Source organism: Heliconius melpomene, chromosome 2, assembly GCF_056956725.1.
Source record: "Heliconius melpomene rosina isolate 202511_hmr_F chromosome 2, ASM5695672v1, whole genome shotgun sequence".
In the NCBI taxonomy this organism is placed as follows: Eukaryota; Metazoa; Arthropoda; class Insecta; order Lepidoptera; family Nymphalidae; genus Heliconius; species Heliconius melpomene.
In genome coordinates, this window is record NC_140390.1 from 6,429,206 (window position 1) to 6,453,002 (window position 23,797).

The 23,797-nt window shown below is 33.4% G+C and overlaps 1 protein-coding gene across 4 annotated transcripts in view; it reads right to left on the reverse strand.

The window, feature by feature from the left end:
* LOC146540602 (potassium channel subfamily K member 2-like) overlaps window positions 1–15,225 on the reverse strand; it is a 271,497-nt gene extending 256,272 nt beyond the window's left edge. For all 4 annotated transcript variants that reach the window (XM_085199407.1, XM_085199398.1, XM_085199387.1 and 1 more), the window contains exon 1: window positions 14,492–15,225. The gene's annotated coding sequence lies outside the window, so the exon portion shown is untranslated. The remainder of the gene's footprint in view (window positions 1–14,491) is intronic.
* Window positions 15,226–23,797: the final 8,572 nt, after the last annotated feature.

The window sequence follows — 23,797 nt, forward strand, 5'->3', positions numbered from 1 at the left end:
AAATTATTAACTACTTAATTTCCTCTAGTGGAAATCGAACCTGCAATCTGTAGTGTTTACACTCACACTTTTTGCCCCTGAGCCTTGATTGGCCTTTTACATTTATACATTTAAATAACTAATGTAAATATATACATCCATTTAACTTGATTCTCTATGAAATTTCAATATTTAGATGATAATATGCTCTATCAGACCACAATTTAGTATTTAACACGTTTCTGTTTGTATTGCAGCGCACCGCGGCTATCTCGTTACTGCTTTAATTAGCTTAATTAGAATGGTATTAATCTTTTAGCTTTGTTTTGGTTAAATATTTATTTTAACTTCTACATTTTCATATTTGAGGCCACTTGTGGCGCAGGGGCAGAAGAATGTGTGTAAACGCCACCGACTGCAGGTTCGATCCCCACTCGGAGGAAATTAATTATTATTTATCAATATTTTCATTTCTTTGCTCTGACACCGAGGCAAACGCCCAGTATTTAGTTCCACCACTCAACAGGTAATGCCTTAAAAAATTCGGCGGAAAAGGAATGAAGGAGTGTCGAAACACTAGGTTCCTTTTGCCTACGCTGCTTTACGCGGGATACAACGTTCTTTGTTCCCTCTGCCTACCCTGCTGTGTGCGGGATAGAACGTCAACTACCTACCTACCTACCTACCTCCTCATATCGTCAACGAGACCACCAATAACGTAATAAATAATATAATATTTATATATATATATATATATATATATTACAAAAATCACCACCAAGAAATAAAAATAACACGATGTAAAACCAATATTGTGAAAGATATTGATATTTCGCGATGAAACTAGAATCCCTATTCGGAAAATGATTTTCAATCGGAAACTTTCTAAACTGAACCAGACAATGGAGCGGCCTTTGTGAACTATTTCACAAGTATAAGAAATTTCCTTTTGTACTGAATCCTTGAGACATTGTTCTTTACTGGTTTCACGTAGATTCACGCCTTTATGCTATAAGTATATTATGTTTTATTCTCACGAATAGATTAAAGTGAGTGAGTAAACTCTCCAGGCTTCTAGTAGAATGAAGACAATATTTGTTTAACTTATAGTTTACAATGGCGATTGGTTGTGGGTTCGATTTCTACTCGAGGAAATTAAATATTTATTTATATTTTCATTTCTTCACTCTGGTGTTGAGGCAAAGCCCGGCGTTGAGATTCGCCACTCACGTAACCTAGGTTCCCGCTGCCTACCACAGTGTTTGGAATAGGTATATCGTGAAGCTGATTTTTATTAATTATGTAGTTTAGACGGGCGAAGCCGCAAGCGAGTCGCTAGTTTACAGTATATTGCGAGTTCAAATTTTCAGCTCATTTTTACAAGAATAATAACTATGATAAGCGAAACTTTTTCATGTAACGGTGTGTGCAAAAAATTTAAATAAAATATACATTACAAGTAAAATATTTTTCATTAAACACCTATAACATTCTGCGTAATGGACATATTTGCATGAAAAATGCATTCCATTTAAAAAAAAAAACAGAGCATTTATTTACATAACTTTTGAATGTTATTGAGAATTTACAAAAAATATACTGTATTTTGTGGGTAAATAGGTGTTGGATTTTGATAGTATAGTAGATTCTTTTTCACAGCTTTGGTCTGTAAATTTGGATATGATTTCATAAGGAAAGCTGTTAATGATGATGATGATGATGATCAACATAAGGAAAGCTTGTTTGAACTGATTTTGTCGTAAACTATAATTATAATATGTGAATATAACAGATTTGTATACCAATTCGAGGAAATTAAATAAATAATATTTCCATTTGTTCGCTCTAGTAACGAAGCAAAGCGTAGCGTTGAGTCAAGACTTTAGATTCGATGGTAAGTGGGAAACGGAAGTGCCTCAATGGGAACAGAGTATCTTAACCTAGGTCTCCATGTTCCCTTTAAACTAAACTACTAAATAGATATTATGCCTATATTTTTCTAACATTTCACTTCCAGCTCAAACTTAAATATAAATACCACAATTTTACTTTATTATAGTAAGCCTAGCTCTTGACTTCAAGCCTCTCCCAACGAAAAAAAAAAACCTTTTAAGCAACCCAATCTTTTTAACAAGTCCAAACCAACTATGATTTATAGCAGTAATATTTTCCAGCAACCAACAAAGAGTTGAAGCAGCCCAATCGTAATCCGAGGCAAACCTATTTCCTTGATCTGAATGTGGCCCAAAAAGACAAGCCAGGGTGAACACTTCAATCACATTTAGATTCGAAAAACCCGTCCACGGCCGCCGGGACGTGCGACTTGCGCCCGATTTACATGAGATACGCTCGTTCAATCTTCTTTGTGAAATTAGCTTTTGTTCTTTGTTGATTTTTTTGAGTATTATTTATATAATTTACTATTTAATTGTTCGTTTTTGTAGTTAGCTTCATGCTGTATCTGGTACATAGCAGGGTAGGCAGAGGAAACCTGGGAGCGTAGTGTTTAGACTCTACGTCCCAATTGACGCACTTCCGTTCCCAATTTTTCGCTGAATTATAGTCCCTATTAGGCATTGTGTGCTGACTAGCGAAACTCAACGCCGCGCTAAGCCTCGTTACCAAAATAAAGAAATGAAAATTAATATTTCATTAACTATTACTAATATAATTTTATTTGCTGAGACCCGCATAAAGCACCCTGCTTTAGAGACCCTGCGGTAAAGGATCCACCTAATTCTCAAAAACATTGAGTGTTGAGTGGCGAAAGTCTCCGGGTTTGGACTTCTCACCAAAAAAATATTTTCAATATATGAATCTAAAAATATATAAACGACTGATTAGGCAATCGAGGCGATTATTATAACAATAACAGGCAATGTCTCAAAAATTTAATAAACAATTTACAACGGAATGTCTTAATGTCCCCCACTATTTTCTGCCTAATTTTACAACGGGAAAAGCATAACGATACAAAAAAGAACATTTCCCTGAGCAGAACTCTAACTTACAGCCTTAATTTACACGTATCACCTAGTATAGAAACAATCGAAACCCCCAAAACGTAACTAGAATACGGCCAAAGTCTACATGGCTTGACGAGCCAACTTACTTGTTTAACTAATGAGTTACGAGACATGTTGTCCCCCCATTTACCATATTATACATATGAGTGTGGATGTCACCTAGATTTATTACTTCCTTATTTGGAATTCAATTTTGGTAAAAGCTGGATTGGTTAATTAAGAGTTGGAAATTTTACGTTTATTCTGATACTCACTTTTTTTTTAAATAAATGAATTATTCTAAACTAGCGATCCGCTTGCGGCTTCGCCCGCGTACCACGAAAGCATTTGTATTTATATATGTATAATAATATTAATAATTCCACTCTTTGAAATAAAAACTCGAGTTGGGGTTCTGCAATAAAAACAGTTTATTTAAAATTTTATTCCTAGTTTAAAGGTACATAAGTAAAAAAATAGCCTCACCTGCAATAAAAACAGATAAACGACATATTCAAATTTAAGAAAAATGGGGCTTCGAGTCGTTATTTTTCTTATATATGTACTAGAGACTCAAAGCGCGACTTCAGAAAGCAGAGAACAGAGTGTCCCAACACTAGACTTAATCTGCCTGCCCTGCCATTTGCGGGATTCGGAGTGAAACCAAAAAAGAAATACACGCTACATTTTCATTTGCAACAATGTTGTGAAAAGACGAGTACGAGCTTATCATGTGGCCCTCATTACTAGGGGGAACGTTACCGCACTGCAGTATTACCTTAACAAGTCACTTACCACCCTTAACCTACCCCCCCTTTGAAATTAACGAAGGTGAAAAAAAAACTGCAAATCAAAGTGGGAAAAGGTGCCAGGAAAGGTCTTTTAGGCCTATTTCTATCAATACATTGAGAATTTAACAAGGTTATTATATACGTAATTCGAGGAGGACCAGTAAAATTGAATTCTTTTTGGGGTAATACACGAACGACCACTAACAAACTCTTATTTTTATTATTATTACATTTTTGTGTGAGTACATACGAGTATGTACTGTATTTCTAAATATGAGGTTTTTCTGTTGAGACTCTCGTATTAACAGTACTTGGAATATATTATACAAATTATTATTTATTATTAAATATTTCTTATAAGAATATGTTTTTGTCAAATAAAAGGCACAAAAATATGTATTCGTATATTTTATATGAATCTTTACATCGAAAACATCAAGTACATATAGATATGTACGTTATTAAAAAAACGTATGGTCCATGTTTATTGGCCAATTAGACTGAAAAAATAGTCTATAGTAGTAGATATTATATCTATAGTAGTAGATATAATATCTACTACTATAGACTATTTTTTCAGAGCTGAAGAGTTTGTTTGGTATACCCTAATCTCAGGAACTACTGGTTTTAATTGAAAAAATATTCTTATAGTGAAAAGTCAATTTGTCGAGGAAGCCAATCGTAGCAGCACGAAGTGTGACTGTAACGCGATGGTTGTGGGTTCGATCCCCACTTGAGGTAATGAAATATTTATTTAAATTTATATTCCCATTTCTTCGCTCTGGTGTCGAGGCAAAGCGCGGCGTTGAATTCCGCCACTTAACACGCAATGCCTACAGAATTCCGCGGAAAGTGGGGAACGGAGTATCTTAACACTAAGTTCCCTCTACCTGGCCTGCTACGTGCGGGATACAGCGTGAAGCTGATTTATTTTATTCTTAAACATATTTAAATACGAGAGCTTCTACTCTAACGTAAGTAAACGTGTACCTTAAATTGGCATTAGCTCTGAAAGGGCCTTTCAAGTTAGTAAGTACGCGTACAATCTTAACTAAGCTAAAACGAGGTAGGTCTGGGGGCCCTGGGATCTCAGACTAATAAGAAAACAACGATCGATCGACATCAAAGTATGGTTTAACATGATGTAGTAAATTGCCAATAATCTCGAGAGTGTGTCATATTACGTTAGACATGCGTCGAACAGTAATTAATGTTTACTCTGTTAAGTTAATAGATTAAGATACAAAATCAACCTGGGAACCTGGGAACCTAGTGCCAAGACAGTCCGTTGCCATTAAAGCTAGATGACCAAAACGTGGACTATATATATCACTTACCCAAGTGGGATTCGAACCCACAAGCATCGTGTTTACAGTTCCACGCTTGTGCTCCTGAGTTACGACGACCCCAAATAGATTTTAATTATATATAATCCCAAATACGTATTTACTTTACTTTGTATATTAATACTAATTAAATTATAGTTTAACTTCAATATATTTAACGCTTCAATAAATATACCAATTATGATAATTGCTATATTTATAATGAATGATGAAAATTTTATTTATTTATATCATAAGAGCCCTTTACAGGGTAATCCACATTGATATCGTACGTTTTACATAATGAGCCTCCATAAGCTTTGTGCGGTATATAATATTATTACATTTTTTTTCTTTGTTCTACATCCCGAAATAGCAGGGTAGGTAGAGAAGACCTGAGAACCTAGTGTTAAGTTACTCTGTTCCCATTAAGACACTTCTGGTACCCACTTTCCGACGGATTCTGAATGGCGGAGCTGAACGCCGCGCTTTTCATCGTTACCAAAGTGAGGAAATAAAAATATTAAATAGGTGGTTTAAGTAAGCTAAAAGAATTTAGAAGCACAGGATTAGTAATTAGGAATTATTATTTGAATTATTGTAATATGATAGAAGTTTTTCATCACGAGGCTTCAACTGAAAAATTATCATTAAAATAAAATATATGTTCTTAATTATTAAAAAAATCTACTATTAGTATTTACTATTAGTATTTATTATTAAACTTTTCATAAATATTTGAATATAACGAAACAAGAAACTTAGATAATTGTGGTTGACCTTGAAACAGCCAGCACGAAGTTCCAACTAAAGAAATTCAGTCAGCAATTTTCGCGAAACTGACAATATTTGCAGAGTTGCCGAAAGATCCAAGTTTGGAAAGTTCACCCAACATGTGGCGGTGGCAATGAGACGGTCCCAAATATTATTGCAATACAAATAGTCTCTGTTTGCTACAATTGACTTATATTATGAACGAAATTAGCTTTAATTAAATATATTATGTTGGTAAAAGAGAATTATTGTCTTATTACGTTTTATAAGCAAGAAGAAGCAAGAATGAAGAATATTTTGCAAGTATTAAGAGAAATAATTTTTATTTCTTTAAGCTTAAGCTTTTATTTAACTTGCCAGATTAGTGAGCGTCTATGTGCCTTAATTTGACCCATTTACCAGTGTAGGATTGAAAAACCGTCGGAACTAAAATTCGGATAACAAATCAAAGAATTGAATTTAATCAATATTGCTGTTAATTCAAAATGGCCGACACAACAAAATGGCGGATTACATATACATTTTTTTACTCAACCCACCTAATAATAAAACACCTATTTTAAAAATTAAGACGAATGGCATGTATACTCTCATTTTATGTAACTAGCAATCAATCAATGAATTTTTTTTATACAATAAATAAATATATATTTACACTACATCATTACTTTAGCAAAATTATTATGCTTTCTTTTTATCAATTTCACGCTGTATCCCGCACACAGCAGGCTAGGTACCAAACAAACGTAAAGTAGGTAATCAAACCCACTACCAGCCACGTTTTCAGTCCCATACTTCCTACGAATTGTATCATTATGTATTTTACAACAAATATAAGTAGATGCGAACAAACTCGTAGCGAGCATCAAAAAAACCTTAATAACATCATACAATTTTCCTTATTTTCCTCATATCAAATAAAAATAGGCCTAAAAATTATAGTATAATATTCGCTGTTATATATATTTCGTTTCAATTGTAACCGCGAAGTAATAATGTTGAAATCTTCCCAAAAATGGTACGACACATTAAGAGCACGAACAAATGACAACGCCCCCATATTTGTACACTTGAAGGATGGAAGCTTCCAGAATATATAAGAAATTTTGTATTTTTCCATATATTATATGTATGTGAAAGATCTCACATCTAATTTCCAATGCTATACTGTTTCAAGTAATTTAGCTTTTGCCCAGTTGGACAACAAAAGTATTAAATGTTTAGATTTTCGTTGTTATATTTATCTGTAGAAGTATTAAGCTACGTCTTTCATGTAGCAGGGTAGGCAGAGGACGATATTAAGAAACAAAAGTATTATTGCATAAATAACGAAAATAAAGCATTACACGAGAAAAATAAAAATAACTATTGTAATATAGATAGCAGAAAAAAATGATATTTAACAATAAGTTTAAGTAAGTCATCATCAAGTAAGTTTTCGAGATAGTTTTCAAACAAAACAAATCAAATATTTCAGCACAAGCCTCAGTAATATACAAAATATTAAGACAAGATATACAAAATGCTAAGATTTTATTCAAAAATTTAAGTTAGACTAAATAAAAAATGCATTTATAATTTCTTTATTCATTTACAGACACGGGTCTAAATAATTCTGACATCATTTGTGGCGTAGGGGCACAATGTTGGGAGTTCGATTCCCTCTCGAGGAAAAAAGTTTTAAAAGAAAAAGAAAAAGAAAATATTTTTAATTCTCCGTTCTAGTGCCGACTTTCGAGGCAAAACGCAGCGACCACCATTCAACACAGAATGCCTACTGGATTCGGCGGAAAACGAGGAGCAGAGTGTCTTATCACTACGCTCCCTCGTCCTACCCTGCTACATAAAAAATTCACGACTCCTATATTAAATCAAATCAGATATACTTTACTTGTGAATCATTTTCATTCATATTCAAATTCAACAAAAATAAATATTTTAATACTAATAGACCCTTACAAACTTCCCCATTTAACTTCAATCGGTGTTTGTCAGTCCGTTGGGATCAACCACTGATTCGCTGAGTGCTTCTAAGAAAAGCCAACGAGCAAACGGTTTGTTGTTGAAAATTTTTTTTCTCATTACTACCTTTATAATTTACAAAAATCGTAAGATTTTCGAGACCGTCGCGGGTTCGATTTTCATTGGGTGGAAGAATTATTACTTAATAATATTTTCATTCCTTTGCTCTTTAGATAGCTCGCGATTCTTTCAAAGAAAATGTTATTTATATTTGATTTTCATCTTCACCTTGTATCCTATATATAGCCTAGGTTAGTAGTGTTAAGATACTTCGTTTTCTACCTTCTTCCGAATTTTCAAGGCATTACGTGTTGAATGGCGCATCTTAACGCCGCGCTTTGCCTAATAGAGCGAGTGAATGAAAATATTAAGAAATAATTATTATTATTCAATCCACCGAGTGAGAATCGAATCTAAAAGACGCTAAAAGATGATAAAGAAGCTAAAAGACCAATCTAGATTGCTAACTTAAAATGAATAATTCAAAACCATAAATTTATACAATTTTATTGTTTATTTTCAGAAAGTCATCGTATCGCAATTGTAAAATGCCGTTACGGATTCGATGTCCTAGTTTTTTTCAGGCTGAAAATTATATTGGATTTCCACTCCCAATATACAGTGTCTGTGAAATTTTCATAATGAAAAAATATATACTGTGAGGCCATTCATGGCGCAAGTGCACAAATGTGTGACTGTAAACACGACTGGTTATGGGTTCCTCAAGTGAGGAGTCGAGGAAATGGAAATATTTAATATTTTCATTTCTACGCTCTGGTGTCGAAACAAAGAGTGGTGTTGAATCTTGCCATTGACCACACAATGCCTCCAGAATTCCGTGGAAAATGGAGAACGGAGTGTCTTAACACTAGGTTTCCTCTGGCTAACTTGCTATGTACGGGATACAGCATGAGGTTGAAAAATATAATCATTACAATGTTTTTCTAATATGTACCCCTCATTATACTAAAAATCCCTAAAACGAAAAAATATTTATAAATAACTTATTAAATTAACGGCAAAACAGACAACAATGGCGTTTCAATTAAAATCCAAACCAAACAAATCCAAAATTTCAAAAATTCCGTTCAATTGGTACCTACAGAAATAAACGTCCAAAGGTATAAATGGGGGGTGCAAATAAAGGAATTAGAAGTGACGCGGCAGAGACGATAATTTAGTGAATAATTCAACAAGTTTCCCGCTCAGCCGCCTTGCTGCCTTCCAGGTGGGTTTACACGAACTGGCATAAGTAATTGAATTAACTAGGTACCGAGATTCGATACCGTTATTAACATAGAAGGACTTGAAAGAAAATTGAAAAAATCTTGAAATTTTTCACACTTTTGTCATTATTATTATTTATATAAATTTTCTCACTCAATGATGCAAAGCCTCTAGAAATCGGCAGAAAGTGGAGAACGGAGTGTCTCAACACTAGGTTTACTCTGCCTACCCTGCTGTTTGCGGGATACAGCGTGAAGCTAATGTTTTTATAATAGTAGAGAAAGAGATGGGTGATATGTGGTGGTCAAATGTTTAAGCCACTATAAAGAAAAAAATATATAATAATATATCATTTTACATAGTAGAGTTTGAACCTATAAACATAGCTTAGACGCTATCCATTGCGCCACGACACCCTTCTTCTTCTTCTTCTTCCTGGCATTAATCCCGGCTATTACCGTGCCTGCCTTCCTACTCAACCTACTCCACTTTGCACGGTCTTTTGCGTCCTCGGTGGTTAAACCACAGGCACCCATTTTAGTATAAAACTTAATTTAAACAGATATAATATATGTTATCGAATTATTAGAAAAAATATTTATAATTAAAATGAATGAACGAAAATCTATTTCGCATTTTCGTTGAAATTAGAACAGTGTCAACATTCAAGCCAATCAAAACTAATAGGACGGCAAAAGTATAATTAACATGTAAATGTAAATATTTATTTATATTATATTAAATTTAAAATGCAAATCTATACTAATATAATAAAGCGGAAGAGTTTGTTTGTTTGTTTGTTTGTTTGAACGCTAAGATCTCTGGATCTACTGGATCGATTTACTTTGTTTTTGTTTTGTATGAAAGCTGCATTCTTCAGTAGTGCTATAGGCTATATAATATTACATTACACATATATAGTAATAAATTAAAATACTTTCTAATTTGACATGCAATTTATTCTGCCATGTTAATAACAACCGTCGTCACTACGCGACCGCGTTCGTTACCGCGTCATTTTGATATTCATCCTTATGAAAATAAATATAATAGTCACTTTTAACATTTCATCTAGATTGAAATTATATTTCTATACAAATTATATTCTTATATTTCAAGCAGGCGTAGCCGCGTCCGGGTCCGCTAGTATAATTTAAACTGAATACTGTATTTATTCTCGCATAGCGGGGTGAAAGAAAAAGAAGGTATTTTTTTACCCTTATGCTGTATCCCTATATCTATCCCGCACATAGCACGGAAGGCAGAGGGAAACTGGGATCGTTAAGACATTCCGTTCCTATTAAGACGCTTCCGTTCCTCACTTTCTGCCGAATTACATTATCACGTGAGAAAATGAAAATCATTAAATATTTATAACTATAATTACTTCTTTACAAGAAATATCTTTAATCATTATATGTTCCATACAAAATTTAAGCCTTTAGCTATATTTACAACTAATAATCAGCTTCACACTGTGTCACACACACAGCAGGGTAGTCAAAGGGAACCTAGTGTCAAGGCACTACATATCCCACTTTCCGCCATATTCTAAAAACTTTGCACATTAAGTGGTGGGTCTCACCGAGTTTTGCCTCATTACCAGAACGAAGAAATGAAAACATTAAATATTTTATTTCATGGACTGAGAATCGAACTCACAACTTCTCCCAGCTGACTTCCAGGTGGGCAGTACTACCTTATAAGAAATATCTTAAACCATCTTATGCTCTATACAGAATCATAGCCTTTAGTTACTTAAGTTTAAATATAATCAAACTTATATCGCGATCAAGATTCAAATGCAACGACTATACTCGTATAAGTTTAATCTTACATCTAATGTTCCTCTACAGTCGTAGTCGTACTATAGCAGTCGCGTTGTTCCGTACAAACGTAAACAATGGAGGTTAAAACAATAACTTGACTCCAAGTTAGAAAGCAATTAAGCTCGAATAGATTAACACCTAACCAGAATTTGAATATTTTATGTTTGCAACCAGTGACTAGGTGCAAATCTTAATGTATTATTATTTATTTATTTTTGTGACAAATTATATAGTTAAGTTCCTTAGATATGGTGTGTCAAAAGTGTTATTAGAGCAAATAGAGAACATAGATTTTTTTTTCTATTTGGGTTTTTTGATAAAGATATTTTAATCTAATATCATTTGATAATAATGGAATGATATTAATAAGAATACAATGACTTTTTATTTGGAGAATTGAGACCAGCTTCCATTAGTATTTACTAACAAAATTGAGTTATTATTAAAAAAATCGTAGGTGTAAACAATCAGTCAAATATAAAAATAATTACCGCCCCAAATATTGTCTATTTCGGGAACCTACGTGAAGTTAATTATTATTTATTATTTAAAATTACCTTAGCATTAAAACTAAATAAAATTGACGTTTCTATTTAAGTTTAAGAATGAACAAAAACGTAGGTTCCCAGGGTTCCTCTGCCTACCCTGCTATGTGCGAGATAAACGTGAAACAAAAAGATATTATTACTCCCTTCAATGCTATTTGAACCTACAACAATCATTTTCAGTTATGCACAATCCTGTGCCTGTGCCATGACTATATGTACATACTAATATGCACAGATAAAACAAAAAAACAGACCTAAACTTTATAAAAAATAAAAGGTGAAAATTTCACAATATATTTATAAATTTCAAGCATTACTTTTCAGTACATTTTACTGAAACGATGTGTACTTTGAACTCTAAAACCCAAGTTCATTCCGTTCAAAGAAACTTTTAAGACATTAAAAGTGAAATAAATTGCGTTGTATTATTCTATCGTACATTTGAAGTAAAAAGGCTCGTATTCGCCTCATGTCCTTGTTAAAACAAAATGTACATATTTCTTTTTTTAAAAGAAAAAATGAACGAGAATTGTACGATTAAGACGTTGTTTACAGCCCATTGTTATGTATGAGTATAAAAACTTTTAATAAATTGCGGTTTGAAGTGAAAAATAAGTTTTTCTTTATTCATACTTAAGCATATTTTAAGGTTTTAAATATACTTGCTAAAATTACGTAGGTACATGGTACTCATAATTTACTGAATTGCTAAGTTCAGTTCAGTTCTTAATTTATGGCGCTTCGAGCGTGCCAGTTGAGCGCCAATCACTTCGCCAATGTTTTTGTATGGAGAACAGACGAAGGAGATTGTACGGTAAAAAAGAGAGTATATTACACAATAGAACTCCAGTCCATTCAAAAAGAACTCCAGTCAAAGTACTGCCTTCACATATAAAATCAAAAAATATATATTGTTAGAAATCGGAAGCGTTTTTAAAATATATAACGTCTATATGTTTCCAACGTACTCGCACAGAGGTTCCACGTAATTACAATAAGTGACGTATCACTCAATAACAACACTACACACTAGATACCTTCCAATCAGGGCTTCCGCCTACAAGCAACTGTTCCCGTTTGACACAATTCCACTGCTTTTATTGTCTTTTTCACCTAATTCTACCCACTTTTACACGAGTACGCTTACAATATAATAATAAGAGTATATACATAAACATGTTAGTTTATAGCAATTGCTGAATTGCTAATATACAGATAAAAAATAACAAAAATATTAAATGTCCTCTGTCACCTGTCACTGTTACGCTACATTACAGACAAAATATAATACAAATAAAATAAGAATCCTAAGCGAAGGCACGATAAACATGGCGAGCGTAAGAATTTATATGTTGAAGCATCAGCACGTAATATTCAACCTGGGAATATTTTTCAGAGTTTATGAAAGTTTTGGAGTACCATACATAACACTAAAATACCTAGGATGGCGCAAAGCTGACGTTACGTGGATATAGGAGTGCCGCCTTTGTACCTGCCTCGCCTCCATATCAGGCACTCGCGACGATAAAACATTTAATACAGTCTTTAATTAAAAAACTTCGACTGTTTGTGAAGCAATTATAACGAAATATTCTACTGAACGAGTGTCTATTCGATGATTAAATTTGTTTAAGTTTTATAAGGATGAAAGTCTCTTATATTTTTTGAAATAACTCGTAAGGTTGGTATTTTATGTATTTTCCCACATTATACACAAGTAATTAAAATATGTAATTATAAAAATCAAATACTTCAATTAATTTATGGAAAAACAATAATATAAGTAAAAAACTAAATTCAAGTCAACAGAACTCAGTAAAAATCTATAATAAAATAATTTTAATCGAGAAAGATAAATTGCTGGAGCCTTATTTGAATTGTTTTGTCTTTAAAAACCAAATCACGTAATACTGTCAATCACTTGTCAGTTAAGAACTTCTTCTCCCCCTATCTAGCATATTTAGGGAAATATAATAAAACTAGTTTTACTCCCTCTAAACAAATAAAGACCTTTTCTGTGATAAGCGTATATGGTGCAATCGTAAAAATGAAATTTCATAACTGCCAGCCAGTACTGATAGCCTTTCTATGGTATCGTAAAACTCATAATAAAACACATATAGAAATAAATATAAAATTAAATAAATCAGCTTCACGTTGTATCCCGCACACAGCACGGTAGTCAGTGTAAATCTAGTGTTGAGACACTCCGTTCTCCACTTTCTGCCGAATTCTGAAGGCATTGCGTGTTGAGTGGTAGAACTGAACGCCGCTGCGATACCACGGCCTCATATCATATATAGAAATATATTTATTATATAGCATACGAAGATAAAATGCATCTTTAAATATGAGAAACATATTTGTTAAATAGGTTATGTAAGTATATTGGAGAATTATAGGCCAGAAATCGCTATCAAAATTATATAATCCAATTTCTAGATTCCGTCGTGGCAAAAGGGTGTGATTGTAACCTGACGGTTGTGGGTTTGATCCCCACTCGGGGGAATGTATTATTATTTATTAACAATTTAATTGCTTCACTCTGGCACCAATGCCAAAATCCTACAGTGAATTCTGCCACTCAACACAAAAACGGCAATGAAAAGAAACGAAAACGTGTTAACACTAGGTTCCCTCTGCCTAACCTGCTATGTGCGGGAAACAGCGTGAAGCTGATTTTTTAAATTACATTTCAGTAAATCACTGCTTGTCATAGTACATGGCCAAAATAAATGAATTACCATTTTGTATTTAAGGCACATATTTAAATCCTCCGTTGGACTCAATACAATACATCACTTAAACGACACGAATGCTCGAAGTACACACAAAATTAATCATTGTTGACATTTGAAGCTATAAAGCCGGCTATAAATTTATCTCGAACCCATTTCCACTCATATTTTCTCTATGCAAATGAAAAAAATAAATTTTGCTTCTCGTAAATTATATAAATAATATTGAAATATAAAAAAAAGTTGAACTCACCGAAGAAACAACTCTAATTAGTCACTAAGCACTAGAACACTTAACGGATAGAGTTCTATAAGTTTTAAACACTTATAACCTTAATATTTTTCCAAACACAAATAACAAACACTCACTTCTCACATGCACGTCAGTTTAAGAATACGTAATTCTAAAATTCTAATAATTTTCAGAATCAACACACCCTTACAGGAGGGCGGTTAACCGTACACTGGTTGGTAACGCGAAGCTAGCCGACGTAGCACGCGTCTCTTTCTCACAACAAACCTTTCTTCAAAATATAATATAATTAGGTTTCAGAAGTGAAATATCAAAAGAAAACTATACAACACTATTGTTACAAATACAATCTTATTTATTAAAAATCAAAATAACTATAAACTGAAGTTTAAATAACTAGAAACCTATATAAAACACCAACAACATTCAAAAACACATATAGGTATTTACTCAGTGTTAATTATAGCAGCTCTTTTAACCAATTCACAATATTTATTAATTAAAACATTTAAATTACTTTATAACTTGCTAATAATTATCTATTAACAACCTAGTAACAAATCACATCAACTACCACACGTGTAACCTCAAGTATATGAGGGGCAAATATGTCTTCCCGCTAAAATTAGTAACTTAATAACAAATGAAAAGAGCGGGTTTTTTTGATATTGACAGTGACATTGACATATTGCAGTACTATATTTGACAGTTGACATTTGTAGCACAGAAGTCTCCTAACTATATTTAAATATGTATTAAGTAGAATACAATGGAGAGAAATGCCACTCAGATATAATGTGCTAAAATTACGTAGGTACATGGTACTCATAATTTACTGAATTGCTAAGTTCAGTTCAGTTCTTAATTTATGGCGCTTCGAGCGTGTTTTTGTATGGAGAACACTCGAAGGAGATTGTAAAAAAGAGACTATATTATATAAATAAAAAAAATATAATAATTAGAGTATATACATAAACCATGTTAGTTTATAGCAATTGCTGAATTGCTAATATACAGATAAACATAAAAAAATATATTAAATGTCATCTGTCACTTGTCACTGTAACGCTACATTACAGATAAAATATAATAAAAATAATATAAGAATCCTAAGCGGAGGCACGATAAACATGGCGGGCGTAAGAATTTATATGTTGGAGCATCAGCACGTAATATTCAACCTGGGAACCTGGGACCTTTCTTCAAAATATAATATTTAAATATCTATTAAGTAGAATACAATGGAGAGAAATGCCACTCAGATATAATGTGCTATACGAAATTTTTACTCGCAACGCGTTACGTAAACCCCATTCCACAACACCCTCCGTTTTCGTGATATGTAAGGCCAAATTTGTATAGAGTGGTAAAACGTTTCTTTTTCAACATCACTCAAGTAGGAGGGTAGGCAGAGAAAATCTAGTGTTAAGACATTCCGTTCCCCAATTTAAGGCGAGTTCTAGGCATTACGTGTTGAATGGCTAATACAGTGAAGATTTTTTAAATGTTCATGTAGGCGTGTTAGAGTGCAGTGGCGGTTCTTTCTTTCTTTTCTACTTCTGTTCCTCAATTTTCGCCGAATTCTGTTCCGTGTGAAGTAGTGGAACTCAACTCCGCTTTTCTTTCTTTATTTTCGTTCCCTCCACAGCGAGGGAAACGAAAATATAAAATACTAGCGGCCCGCCCGCGGCTTCGCCTGCGTGAACTAAGTTATCACTAATTTCTGTCTCCATGAGCACCTACGTCCTATAAATAACTCATATGCAAAATTTGAGATTTGGTTTCTGAGTTCGATTTTATATATATAGATTTCATGTCCTCGAGTTGGAATCGAACCCTCAACAGGTTTAGGGTACGCGTTACAAGCTCGCGCCACTGCGCCACGACTGGCCTCATGATACTATATGTTTATACCTGATAAAAATGAATATTATAACAAGAAAATAATATTGATTTTACTTCTTCTCATTAAATGAGAACTCACAAAATTCTCAGTCTGTTCAGTGTCGTTATAATGACTGCATTATATTAAAAAAATATATTCGCAATATCTTTCTGTACCTAATTGTTTGTAAGCCGCTTAAAGATCATCGTACTCTGTAAAATACATAAAATATATTATTTTTAATAAGTCTAGTAAATCATTATACATACAGAGGAAACTTGGATTGGACTTGGAGACAATTGTGGCCCTTGTTGTTGAATTCTGAGGCACTATGTGTTGAGTGGCGGGACTCAACGCCGCTGATTATTTATTTAAAGATCGGTTAAGTACGAATCGAGCTCGCCCGCCAAGGCTTCCGTACCATGGGATTTCAGGATTATAAGTCAACGGAAGTACAATTCATAAAAGTTAACAAACTTAAGTTATGAACGTATGAACTTACTTTGTATGAAATGACGATAAATATAAGTATTTTCTTTCTACGAAATACCCACATTTTTTCACATTTTATATTTTATTTGTTCTATGAGTTCTCACTTTGAACCCAATTTCACAACTAAAATGTCAATATTAATTAAACATAAAATATATATAGCAATCACAAACCACTTACGCCCATATCCTATAACATACCACCATTTTGAATTACAAAGCACTTACCCTAAAACCGACAAGCTTAAACAATATATGTCATAAGCGCGAAGTAATTTACGTAGCTCATTTACAATTTCCATACATACTTGGATGGTCCCCTACCATCTATGGAAGTCCTAACTAGATTCCCAGGTTTAGGGAGTGGAGTCTACTTAAGTCCTAACTAGATTCCCAGGGTTAGGGGGTGGAGTCTATTTAAGTACTAACTAGGTTTGTACTAACAGGGTATGTACGATCGTGTGATAATCCTCGTACGCTGTTATCTCTTTAATCGCCCGTTCTAAGCGAAGACTAATTTGTCAGCAAGCTTAGACGACATGGGTAGCAGTGTGCAGTCCATTATATTTATTTCTTATGCTATTTATTATGTGTTTTTATGATTATAATAGTTGAGATATTCTGATGAGGCATATTCATTTATATTTAAGGGTTTCTATTGGAGAAAGGGGATTCTATTAGAGGGATTATTAAATAATTTAATAAAAAAGTATATTGGTGTATTTAGCATAGTGTAAGAAAATTTTATCTTAATATCTTCACAAGTTATTTCTTAATTTGCAACTAGGGGCTCCGCCATCTGCAAGCTTCGCACACCAACCCCCTAGGCTTGAAATGATCGAAAAATAAAATAAATAATAAATCACCTCCGCCGCTGCAACGGTTTTGGGCAGAAATTTAATTTAGAAAAAAAAAAGTCCTCGTCGAGATCTATAATAATTTTTATATGTATAATAACAAGAAAAGAAAAAATATAATTTAATACATACAGTTCACGAGACTTAAGCTGAACTTTCACTTGTGTGAGTGGTTATAAAACAACTTAAAAATAAAGAAATCAATAAAAAAAATGAAATTGTAAAATTTATGAAATATCAATAACTTTTTTTTTTATTATTCAATAGTAAGGTATTTGTATCCATACCTATATTATAAATTCGAAAGTAACTCTGTCTGTCTGTCTGTCTGTCTTTTACGCAATCATGGTCAAACCGCTAATTTAATTGTGATAAAATACTCATATAGAGATACTTAAGGGTGTCGGGATGAACATGGGATACTTTTATTTCTCATATTTGTAATATTATCGATATATACCAATATATTAAAATACTTATTAATTTGACATGCAATTTATTCCGCCATGTTAATAACAACCGTCGCTATGCGACCGTTGCTAAGCAACGATTTGCAAAGTATGTTGTTAGAAAACGTCACTCAAAATGAGCTTGCTTATCGCATCTCTCTATTGAAACTTGAAAATAATTTCATAAATATATTTAATAAATATTCGTATAGTTCAAGCGGGCGTAGCCGCGTTCGGGTCCACTAGTCTACTATATATTTTTACATGTACAAACTATGTGTTTAATGTAATTAATATCTCAGTATAGGTGACAAAAGCTAATTAGTGGCGTGACCACAATGTGAACTAGATTCATATGTTAATATATTACATTTAGATTACATATATCATAATATTTATAAGCTTTAGTGGAAATAAACTTATATAAATTTAAAAAAAAATGAGTTAGAGAGTTGGGGCCAGTGGTGGTACGACTGTAAAAGCGACAGGTTGTGGATTCAATTCTCAGTCGAGGAAATGCAATTCATATTTTCATTTTCTTCGCTTTGGTAAGACAAAGTGCAGTACTCAATCTGGATAATTAAGCTGGTGATACCTACCGCTATAATATCTTAGGTTTTGAGGGCAATTTTAAAAGAGGGTAGGCAATCCTAGTGAGAATCCTAGTGTTAAGACACTGGAGGCATTGCATGTTTAGCGACGGACCTCAACCCCGCGCTTTGCCTCGACACCAGAGCGAAGAAATGAAAATATTAAATATTTAATTTCCTCGAGTGGGGACCAAACCCAAAGCCTGTCGCGTTTACAGTCGCATGCTTGTACCACTACTACAATAGCCCATTTTAATTTAATTTTACATCAATAACTTCCCCATTTTAAGATAATTAAAATGTTATTCACATTTAGAAAAGAAAAATCCACTAGTCCTTTAAAGGAATCGATTTTCAAGAGTTGTTCAAGACATATGTACTTCTTTGTTTAGACATAGTTCTCTACATGGAAGTTAGAATACAATTTATAAAAACAATAGTAGAACAACGAGAAAATACATCGTGTACAAACAAAACGTAAACTTCTATAAACATTGATATTTCAGTTGAACTTTGATATAAAATACGAAATGGATCGAAAAAATGAAACTTTTTTGAGAACGTTGCCAATTTTCTATCTTTATCGTTGCAACAGTTATGTATTCTCAAAAGGCAAAGAAAGTCTTTGTAGTTTAGTAGAAATGATGTGTTATATTTTTCGTCACAGTTATTTCTTTGAAATAATAATTGTGTTTCGAACCCCGCCTTTGAATTGTATTCTATTCTAATTGATAACCTTTTATTATTAGAAGTAAAGGGCTAACAGAATAAAGATTATATATATAAATATATTTTAGCTTCACGCTGTATTCCGAACATAGGCACCTGGGAACCTAGAGTTAAGACACTCCACTTTCTGCTGAATTCTAGAGGCACTGAACATTGAGTTGCAGAACAACCAGTCCAGTTTACAATCACATCCTTATGCTGCTGCACCTCGACAGCCTCAAATGAATTTATAACTGAAATATTATATATTTCTTAGCATCACTCATATACTATACACAATCCCACCCAATTACGTCACATTACGTATTAAGACCTAACCACAGCGGAAAACTAAAACTATACTTTTCTCCTCCCGATTTGGCACTGACTCCCTGTGCCACCATCACCTACATTACTAGATTCAATTTCTCGTTCTTTTTCTGTTTTTTTTTTCTAGAAAAATATAATATAAAACATTAGGCTCTGCCTATCCCGCTACACGCATATTAATAAATAATAATTCATTTGTTGAATATAACTAGCTATAAATATTATAATAATTAATTCTAACAAACACAAATCCTTTATATTATAAAAACACACAAAATAATATTTTCACACACAAAAACATTACGTCACACATAAATTTTACGAGTGTAACATTTCGTTAAAACTTAGCCGAAATACTTACATCAGAGCAAACGTCTCCCTTCTAATTAATCACGGGGTTAAGAACTTCCAGTCTTAATTCGGGAAAGTTTAGCAGCAAAATTTGGCAAGTCGAAGCCGCAAACATTGAGAAACTTGTCACTTATATATAATTACAACCAGATTTTATATGATTGTATGCCAAGAATGTGTTTTTTTGTTTTTTTTAACAATATATAAAAGTTTATGTTAGTTCATAATATTATCATTATACGTCTTGGATTCTTAATTGATCTCAAAAATTCTTTAGTTATTAACTACTACTACTAGCATGTGACTGTAACACAACAATTGTAGGTTCGATTTTTACGCGGAGAAATGAATTAAGATTTTTAATATTTTCATACAGAGTTACGCCACTCACAAGTTCCTGAAAATTGGACAATAAGTGGGGAACGGAGAGTCTTACTCTAGGCTCTGCCTACCCTGCTATATGCGGGATACATAAATATATATATATATATTTTATGGAAAACGGAACAAGGCAAACGAGCGTTCGGGTCACCTGATGATGATCACCGCCGCCCACGACCCCGTGCAGCACCAGAGGAACTACGGGTGCGTTGCTGACCTTTGAGGTGGAGATAGACGCGCTTTTTGAAGGTACCCGTATCGTACCGACCTGGAAACACTGCCGCGGGTAGGCCATTCCACAGTTCGGAAAAAATATATATTTATATTTTACATAAATAATATACCTACACATTTTTTTTTTCATGGGTTGAACTAATAATTTTTCGAATTTTCTCTATATATAGTACCAAATTTAATTTTTATCAAAATAATGTAAAAATGCGAATACAAAAAAGAATTAAATTGTCTACATAAACTTTATTAAGAAAGATACGCCTCTCACGTACATTAGAGCTCAAGAAATGCTTAATAATTGCGCTAATGTGTCTAATAAATTATTAAAAGGACCGTCTCCGCTAAAATATCTTATGTATTCACAAACATCTTTGAGGTATAAAAGTAAATATGTAATGAAATTGTCGAGACGTTAATGTTTATATGTAAAATTAATGTGATTCCAGAAGGCTGTGACGATTTTGATGATATTTCTATATGTTTTAAAATCATGTTATATTTCTAGCCCAGTTTTTTTTTTTATTCTAAGTATATTTATATATTTTTCTCTTAGTAGTGTTTTAAATAGGTTTCATAAATTTCTATTGAAGATTTATTTAGCTTTTCTATTATTATAAGCATAAGTTTTACCCGTACCGTAGCTTAAAATATACCCTTGAATGTAACACTTAACTAACACTCAGAATTCTTTTATGTTGTATAAATAATTTAAAGGAATCATATATGAATTAATTTGAAGAACATATCTATTCATTATAAGATCTTTGACGTCATTTAAAAACCATTAAAAAGATATAATTAATATCATTTCGCCGCTTAAAGAAAAAACGCGGCGTTGAGTTACGCTACTCGATATATTAAACGGTAAAACTGTAAAGTTTAAAATATTATCCAATCCCTGCTGATAGTGACAGCTGCCAAAAATTAAGTTTAGACACACAATTTCTCTTTTTGACAGAATGTCGATATCGTTTTTTTTTTACATTTTTTTGACATGAACTCTCCTATTGTCTCTTTTTTACTTTACCTTCGTGTGTTCTCCATACAACGTGACATTGGTAAAGTGAATTAAGAAGTAAAGTGTAGTGATATCGTTGTTCTCTCTAAATGTTTGATATGTGGTTAACAATTTCTGAAACTCGTGTAATTGTAAAACTAATGGGCGGTGGGGTTAAGCTCTTAATAGCACTCCGAACATGTACCTACATATTTGAATATGTAACATGTAAGCCTATAGAAATAAATTAATTCATTTTACACTTATATTACATTAGTAGTAGAGAAATATTTTAATTGTTTTAAGTAACACTTGTTTAAGTAGAAAAGAATACCTCCAAAAAAATATGTAATTCATGAACTCCATATTTATCTCTTTTTTTTTAAGCCTAAGAAAAAATGATTTCTCAAATTATATAAGGATATAAGCAATATATATTTTACCTTAAACATTTAATAAACATAATATACCAAATCAACACATAATTCAATCATATTTCCCCCCACATATATAAAATATAAACACACTCAACACATTCGACCCTTACACCTAACATTCTTAGGTATCGACCAACTCTCGCCATATTCCAAGTGGTCCTAAGCACATAGTTGAAATATACGAGAACACTTCACCCTAGAGGTCCTCCAGAGAGACCCAATTCTAACGATTAATTGAGTGGCCGAAGGGAAGCCGAATTGGCTATCGTGGACCGTATGTTGTGTTTTGAATGTTGAATGTATATATTTCATATATATTAAGGTCAGTCGTGATGCAGAGGTTGTGAGTTCGATTTCTACTCGAGGAAATGAAATATTTAATATATTAATTACTTCGCTCTGCTGTCGAAGCAAAGCGTTAAGTTTCGTCATTCAACTCGCAATGCCTTCACAATTCAGCGGAAAGTAGGGGAAGGCATAATGTATTGATGGGAACGAAATGTCTTAACTCTGGGTTTTCAGGTCTATCTACCCTGCTACGTGCGGGATACAGCGTGAAGCTAAATAAAATGTTCTGGACCTAATCATCGTTTTTTTTTTATTTATTACATAATGGATAAAGGCAAAGATAGAATAAACTTGTACATCACTCTGAGGTATTACGTGTTGGTTGAACGCATACGGCAACCGAATATCGCCCCTTTTTGATTCCCGTTGAGTTCCTCCATTGGACACGCAATGCTCCGAAAAATCGGTGGGAAACGGAGATTATTAGTACTAGGTTCCCTCTCCCTACCCTGCTATACGCGAGATACAAAGTGAAACTGAAAAACAAAAGTTATTCAAAAAATGTTGAAAACTAGCACATTTTTCCCGGTGAAACCGTGAAATTTAATAATAAATAAGTGTTTCAACAACTTCCCGCGCCACTATTCACCAGGATCTATGACGACAATTCTAAAAATATTTTATATACACATGTTATTTCAGGCAGGCAACAAGACTGCAATATCGCAGGCCATAACTCAGGCTAGAAAATTAAATTTGCAGGCAGTGCTTTCAAAACCCTAGTCGACTTGTCTAGTCAATGCTCTAGTGCAGTGGTCGCCAACCAGTGGTCCGCGGACCACCAGTGGCGCAGAAGCCTAAAAGTGGTCCGCAGAAGCCTAGAAATGGTCCGCGAACAATTTAAATTTTAGTGCGGTGAGGCGTTGGACGCGAAAACGCTCACTACATACCGGTACATCTAATAAATAAATATTTCATTTCCTCGAGTGGGGATCGAACCCACAACCGTCGCGTTACACGCATGTACCGCTTCGCCACGACGTTCCCAAATTAAAATTCGTGTTTCACAGTTTATACCTACAGAGTGGTCCCTGCTAGCAATCTATATATATATAAAAGGACTTGTCCTCACTGACTGAGGTAAGACGCGCGCACAGCCGTAACCGCTGTGCGTAGAAACGTGGAATTTGGAAAGATATTTACTTTCGTAATCTGGACATCCACTAAGAAGGGATTTTGAAAAATTTTAACCCTAAAGGGGTGAAATAGGGATTGAAAGTTTGTATGGAAAAAAAATTAAATCGTCA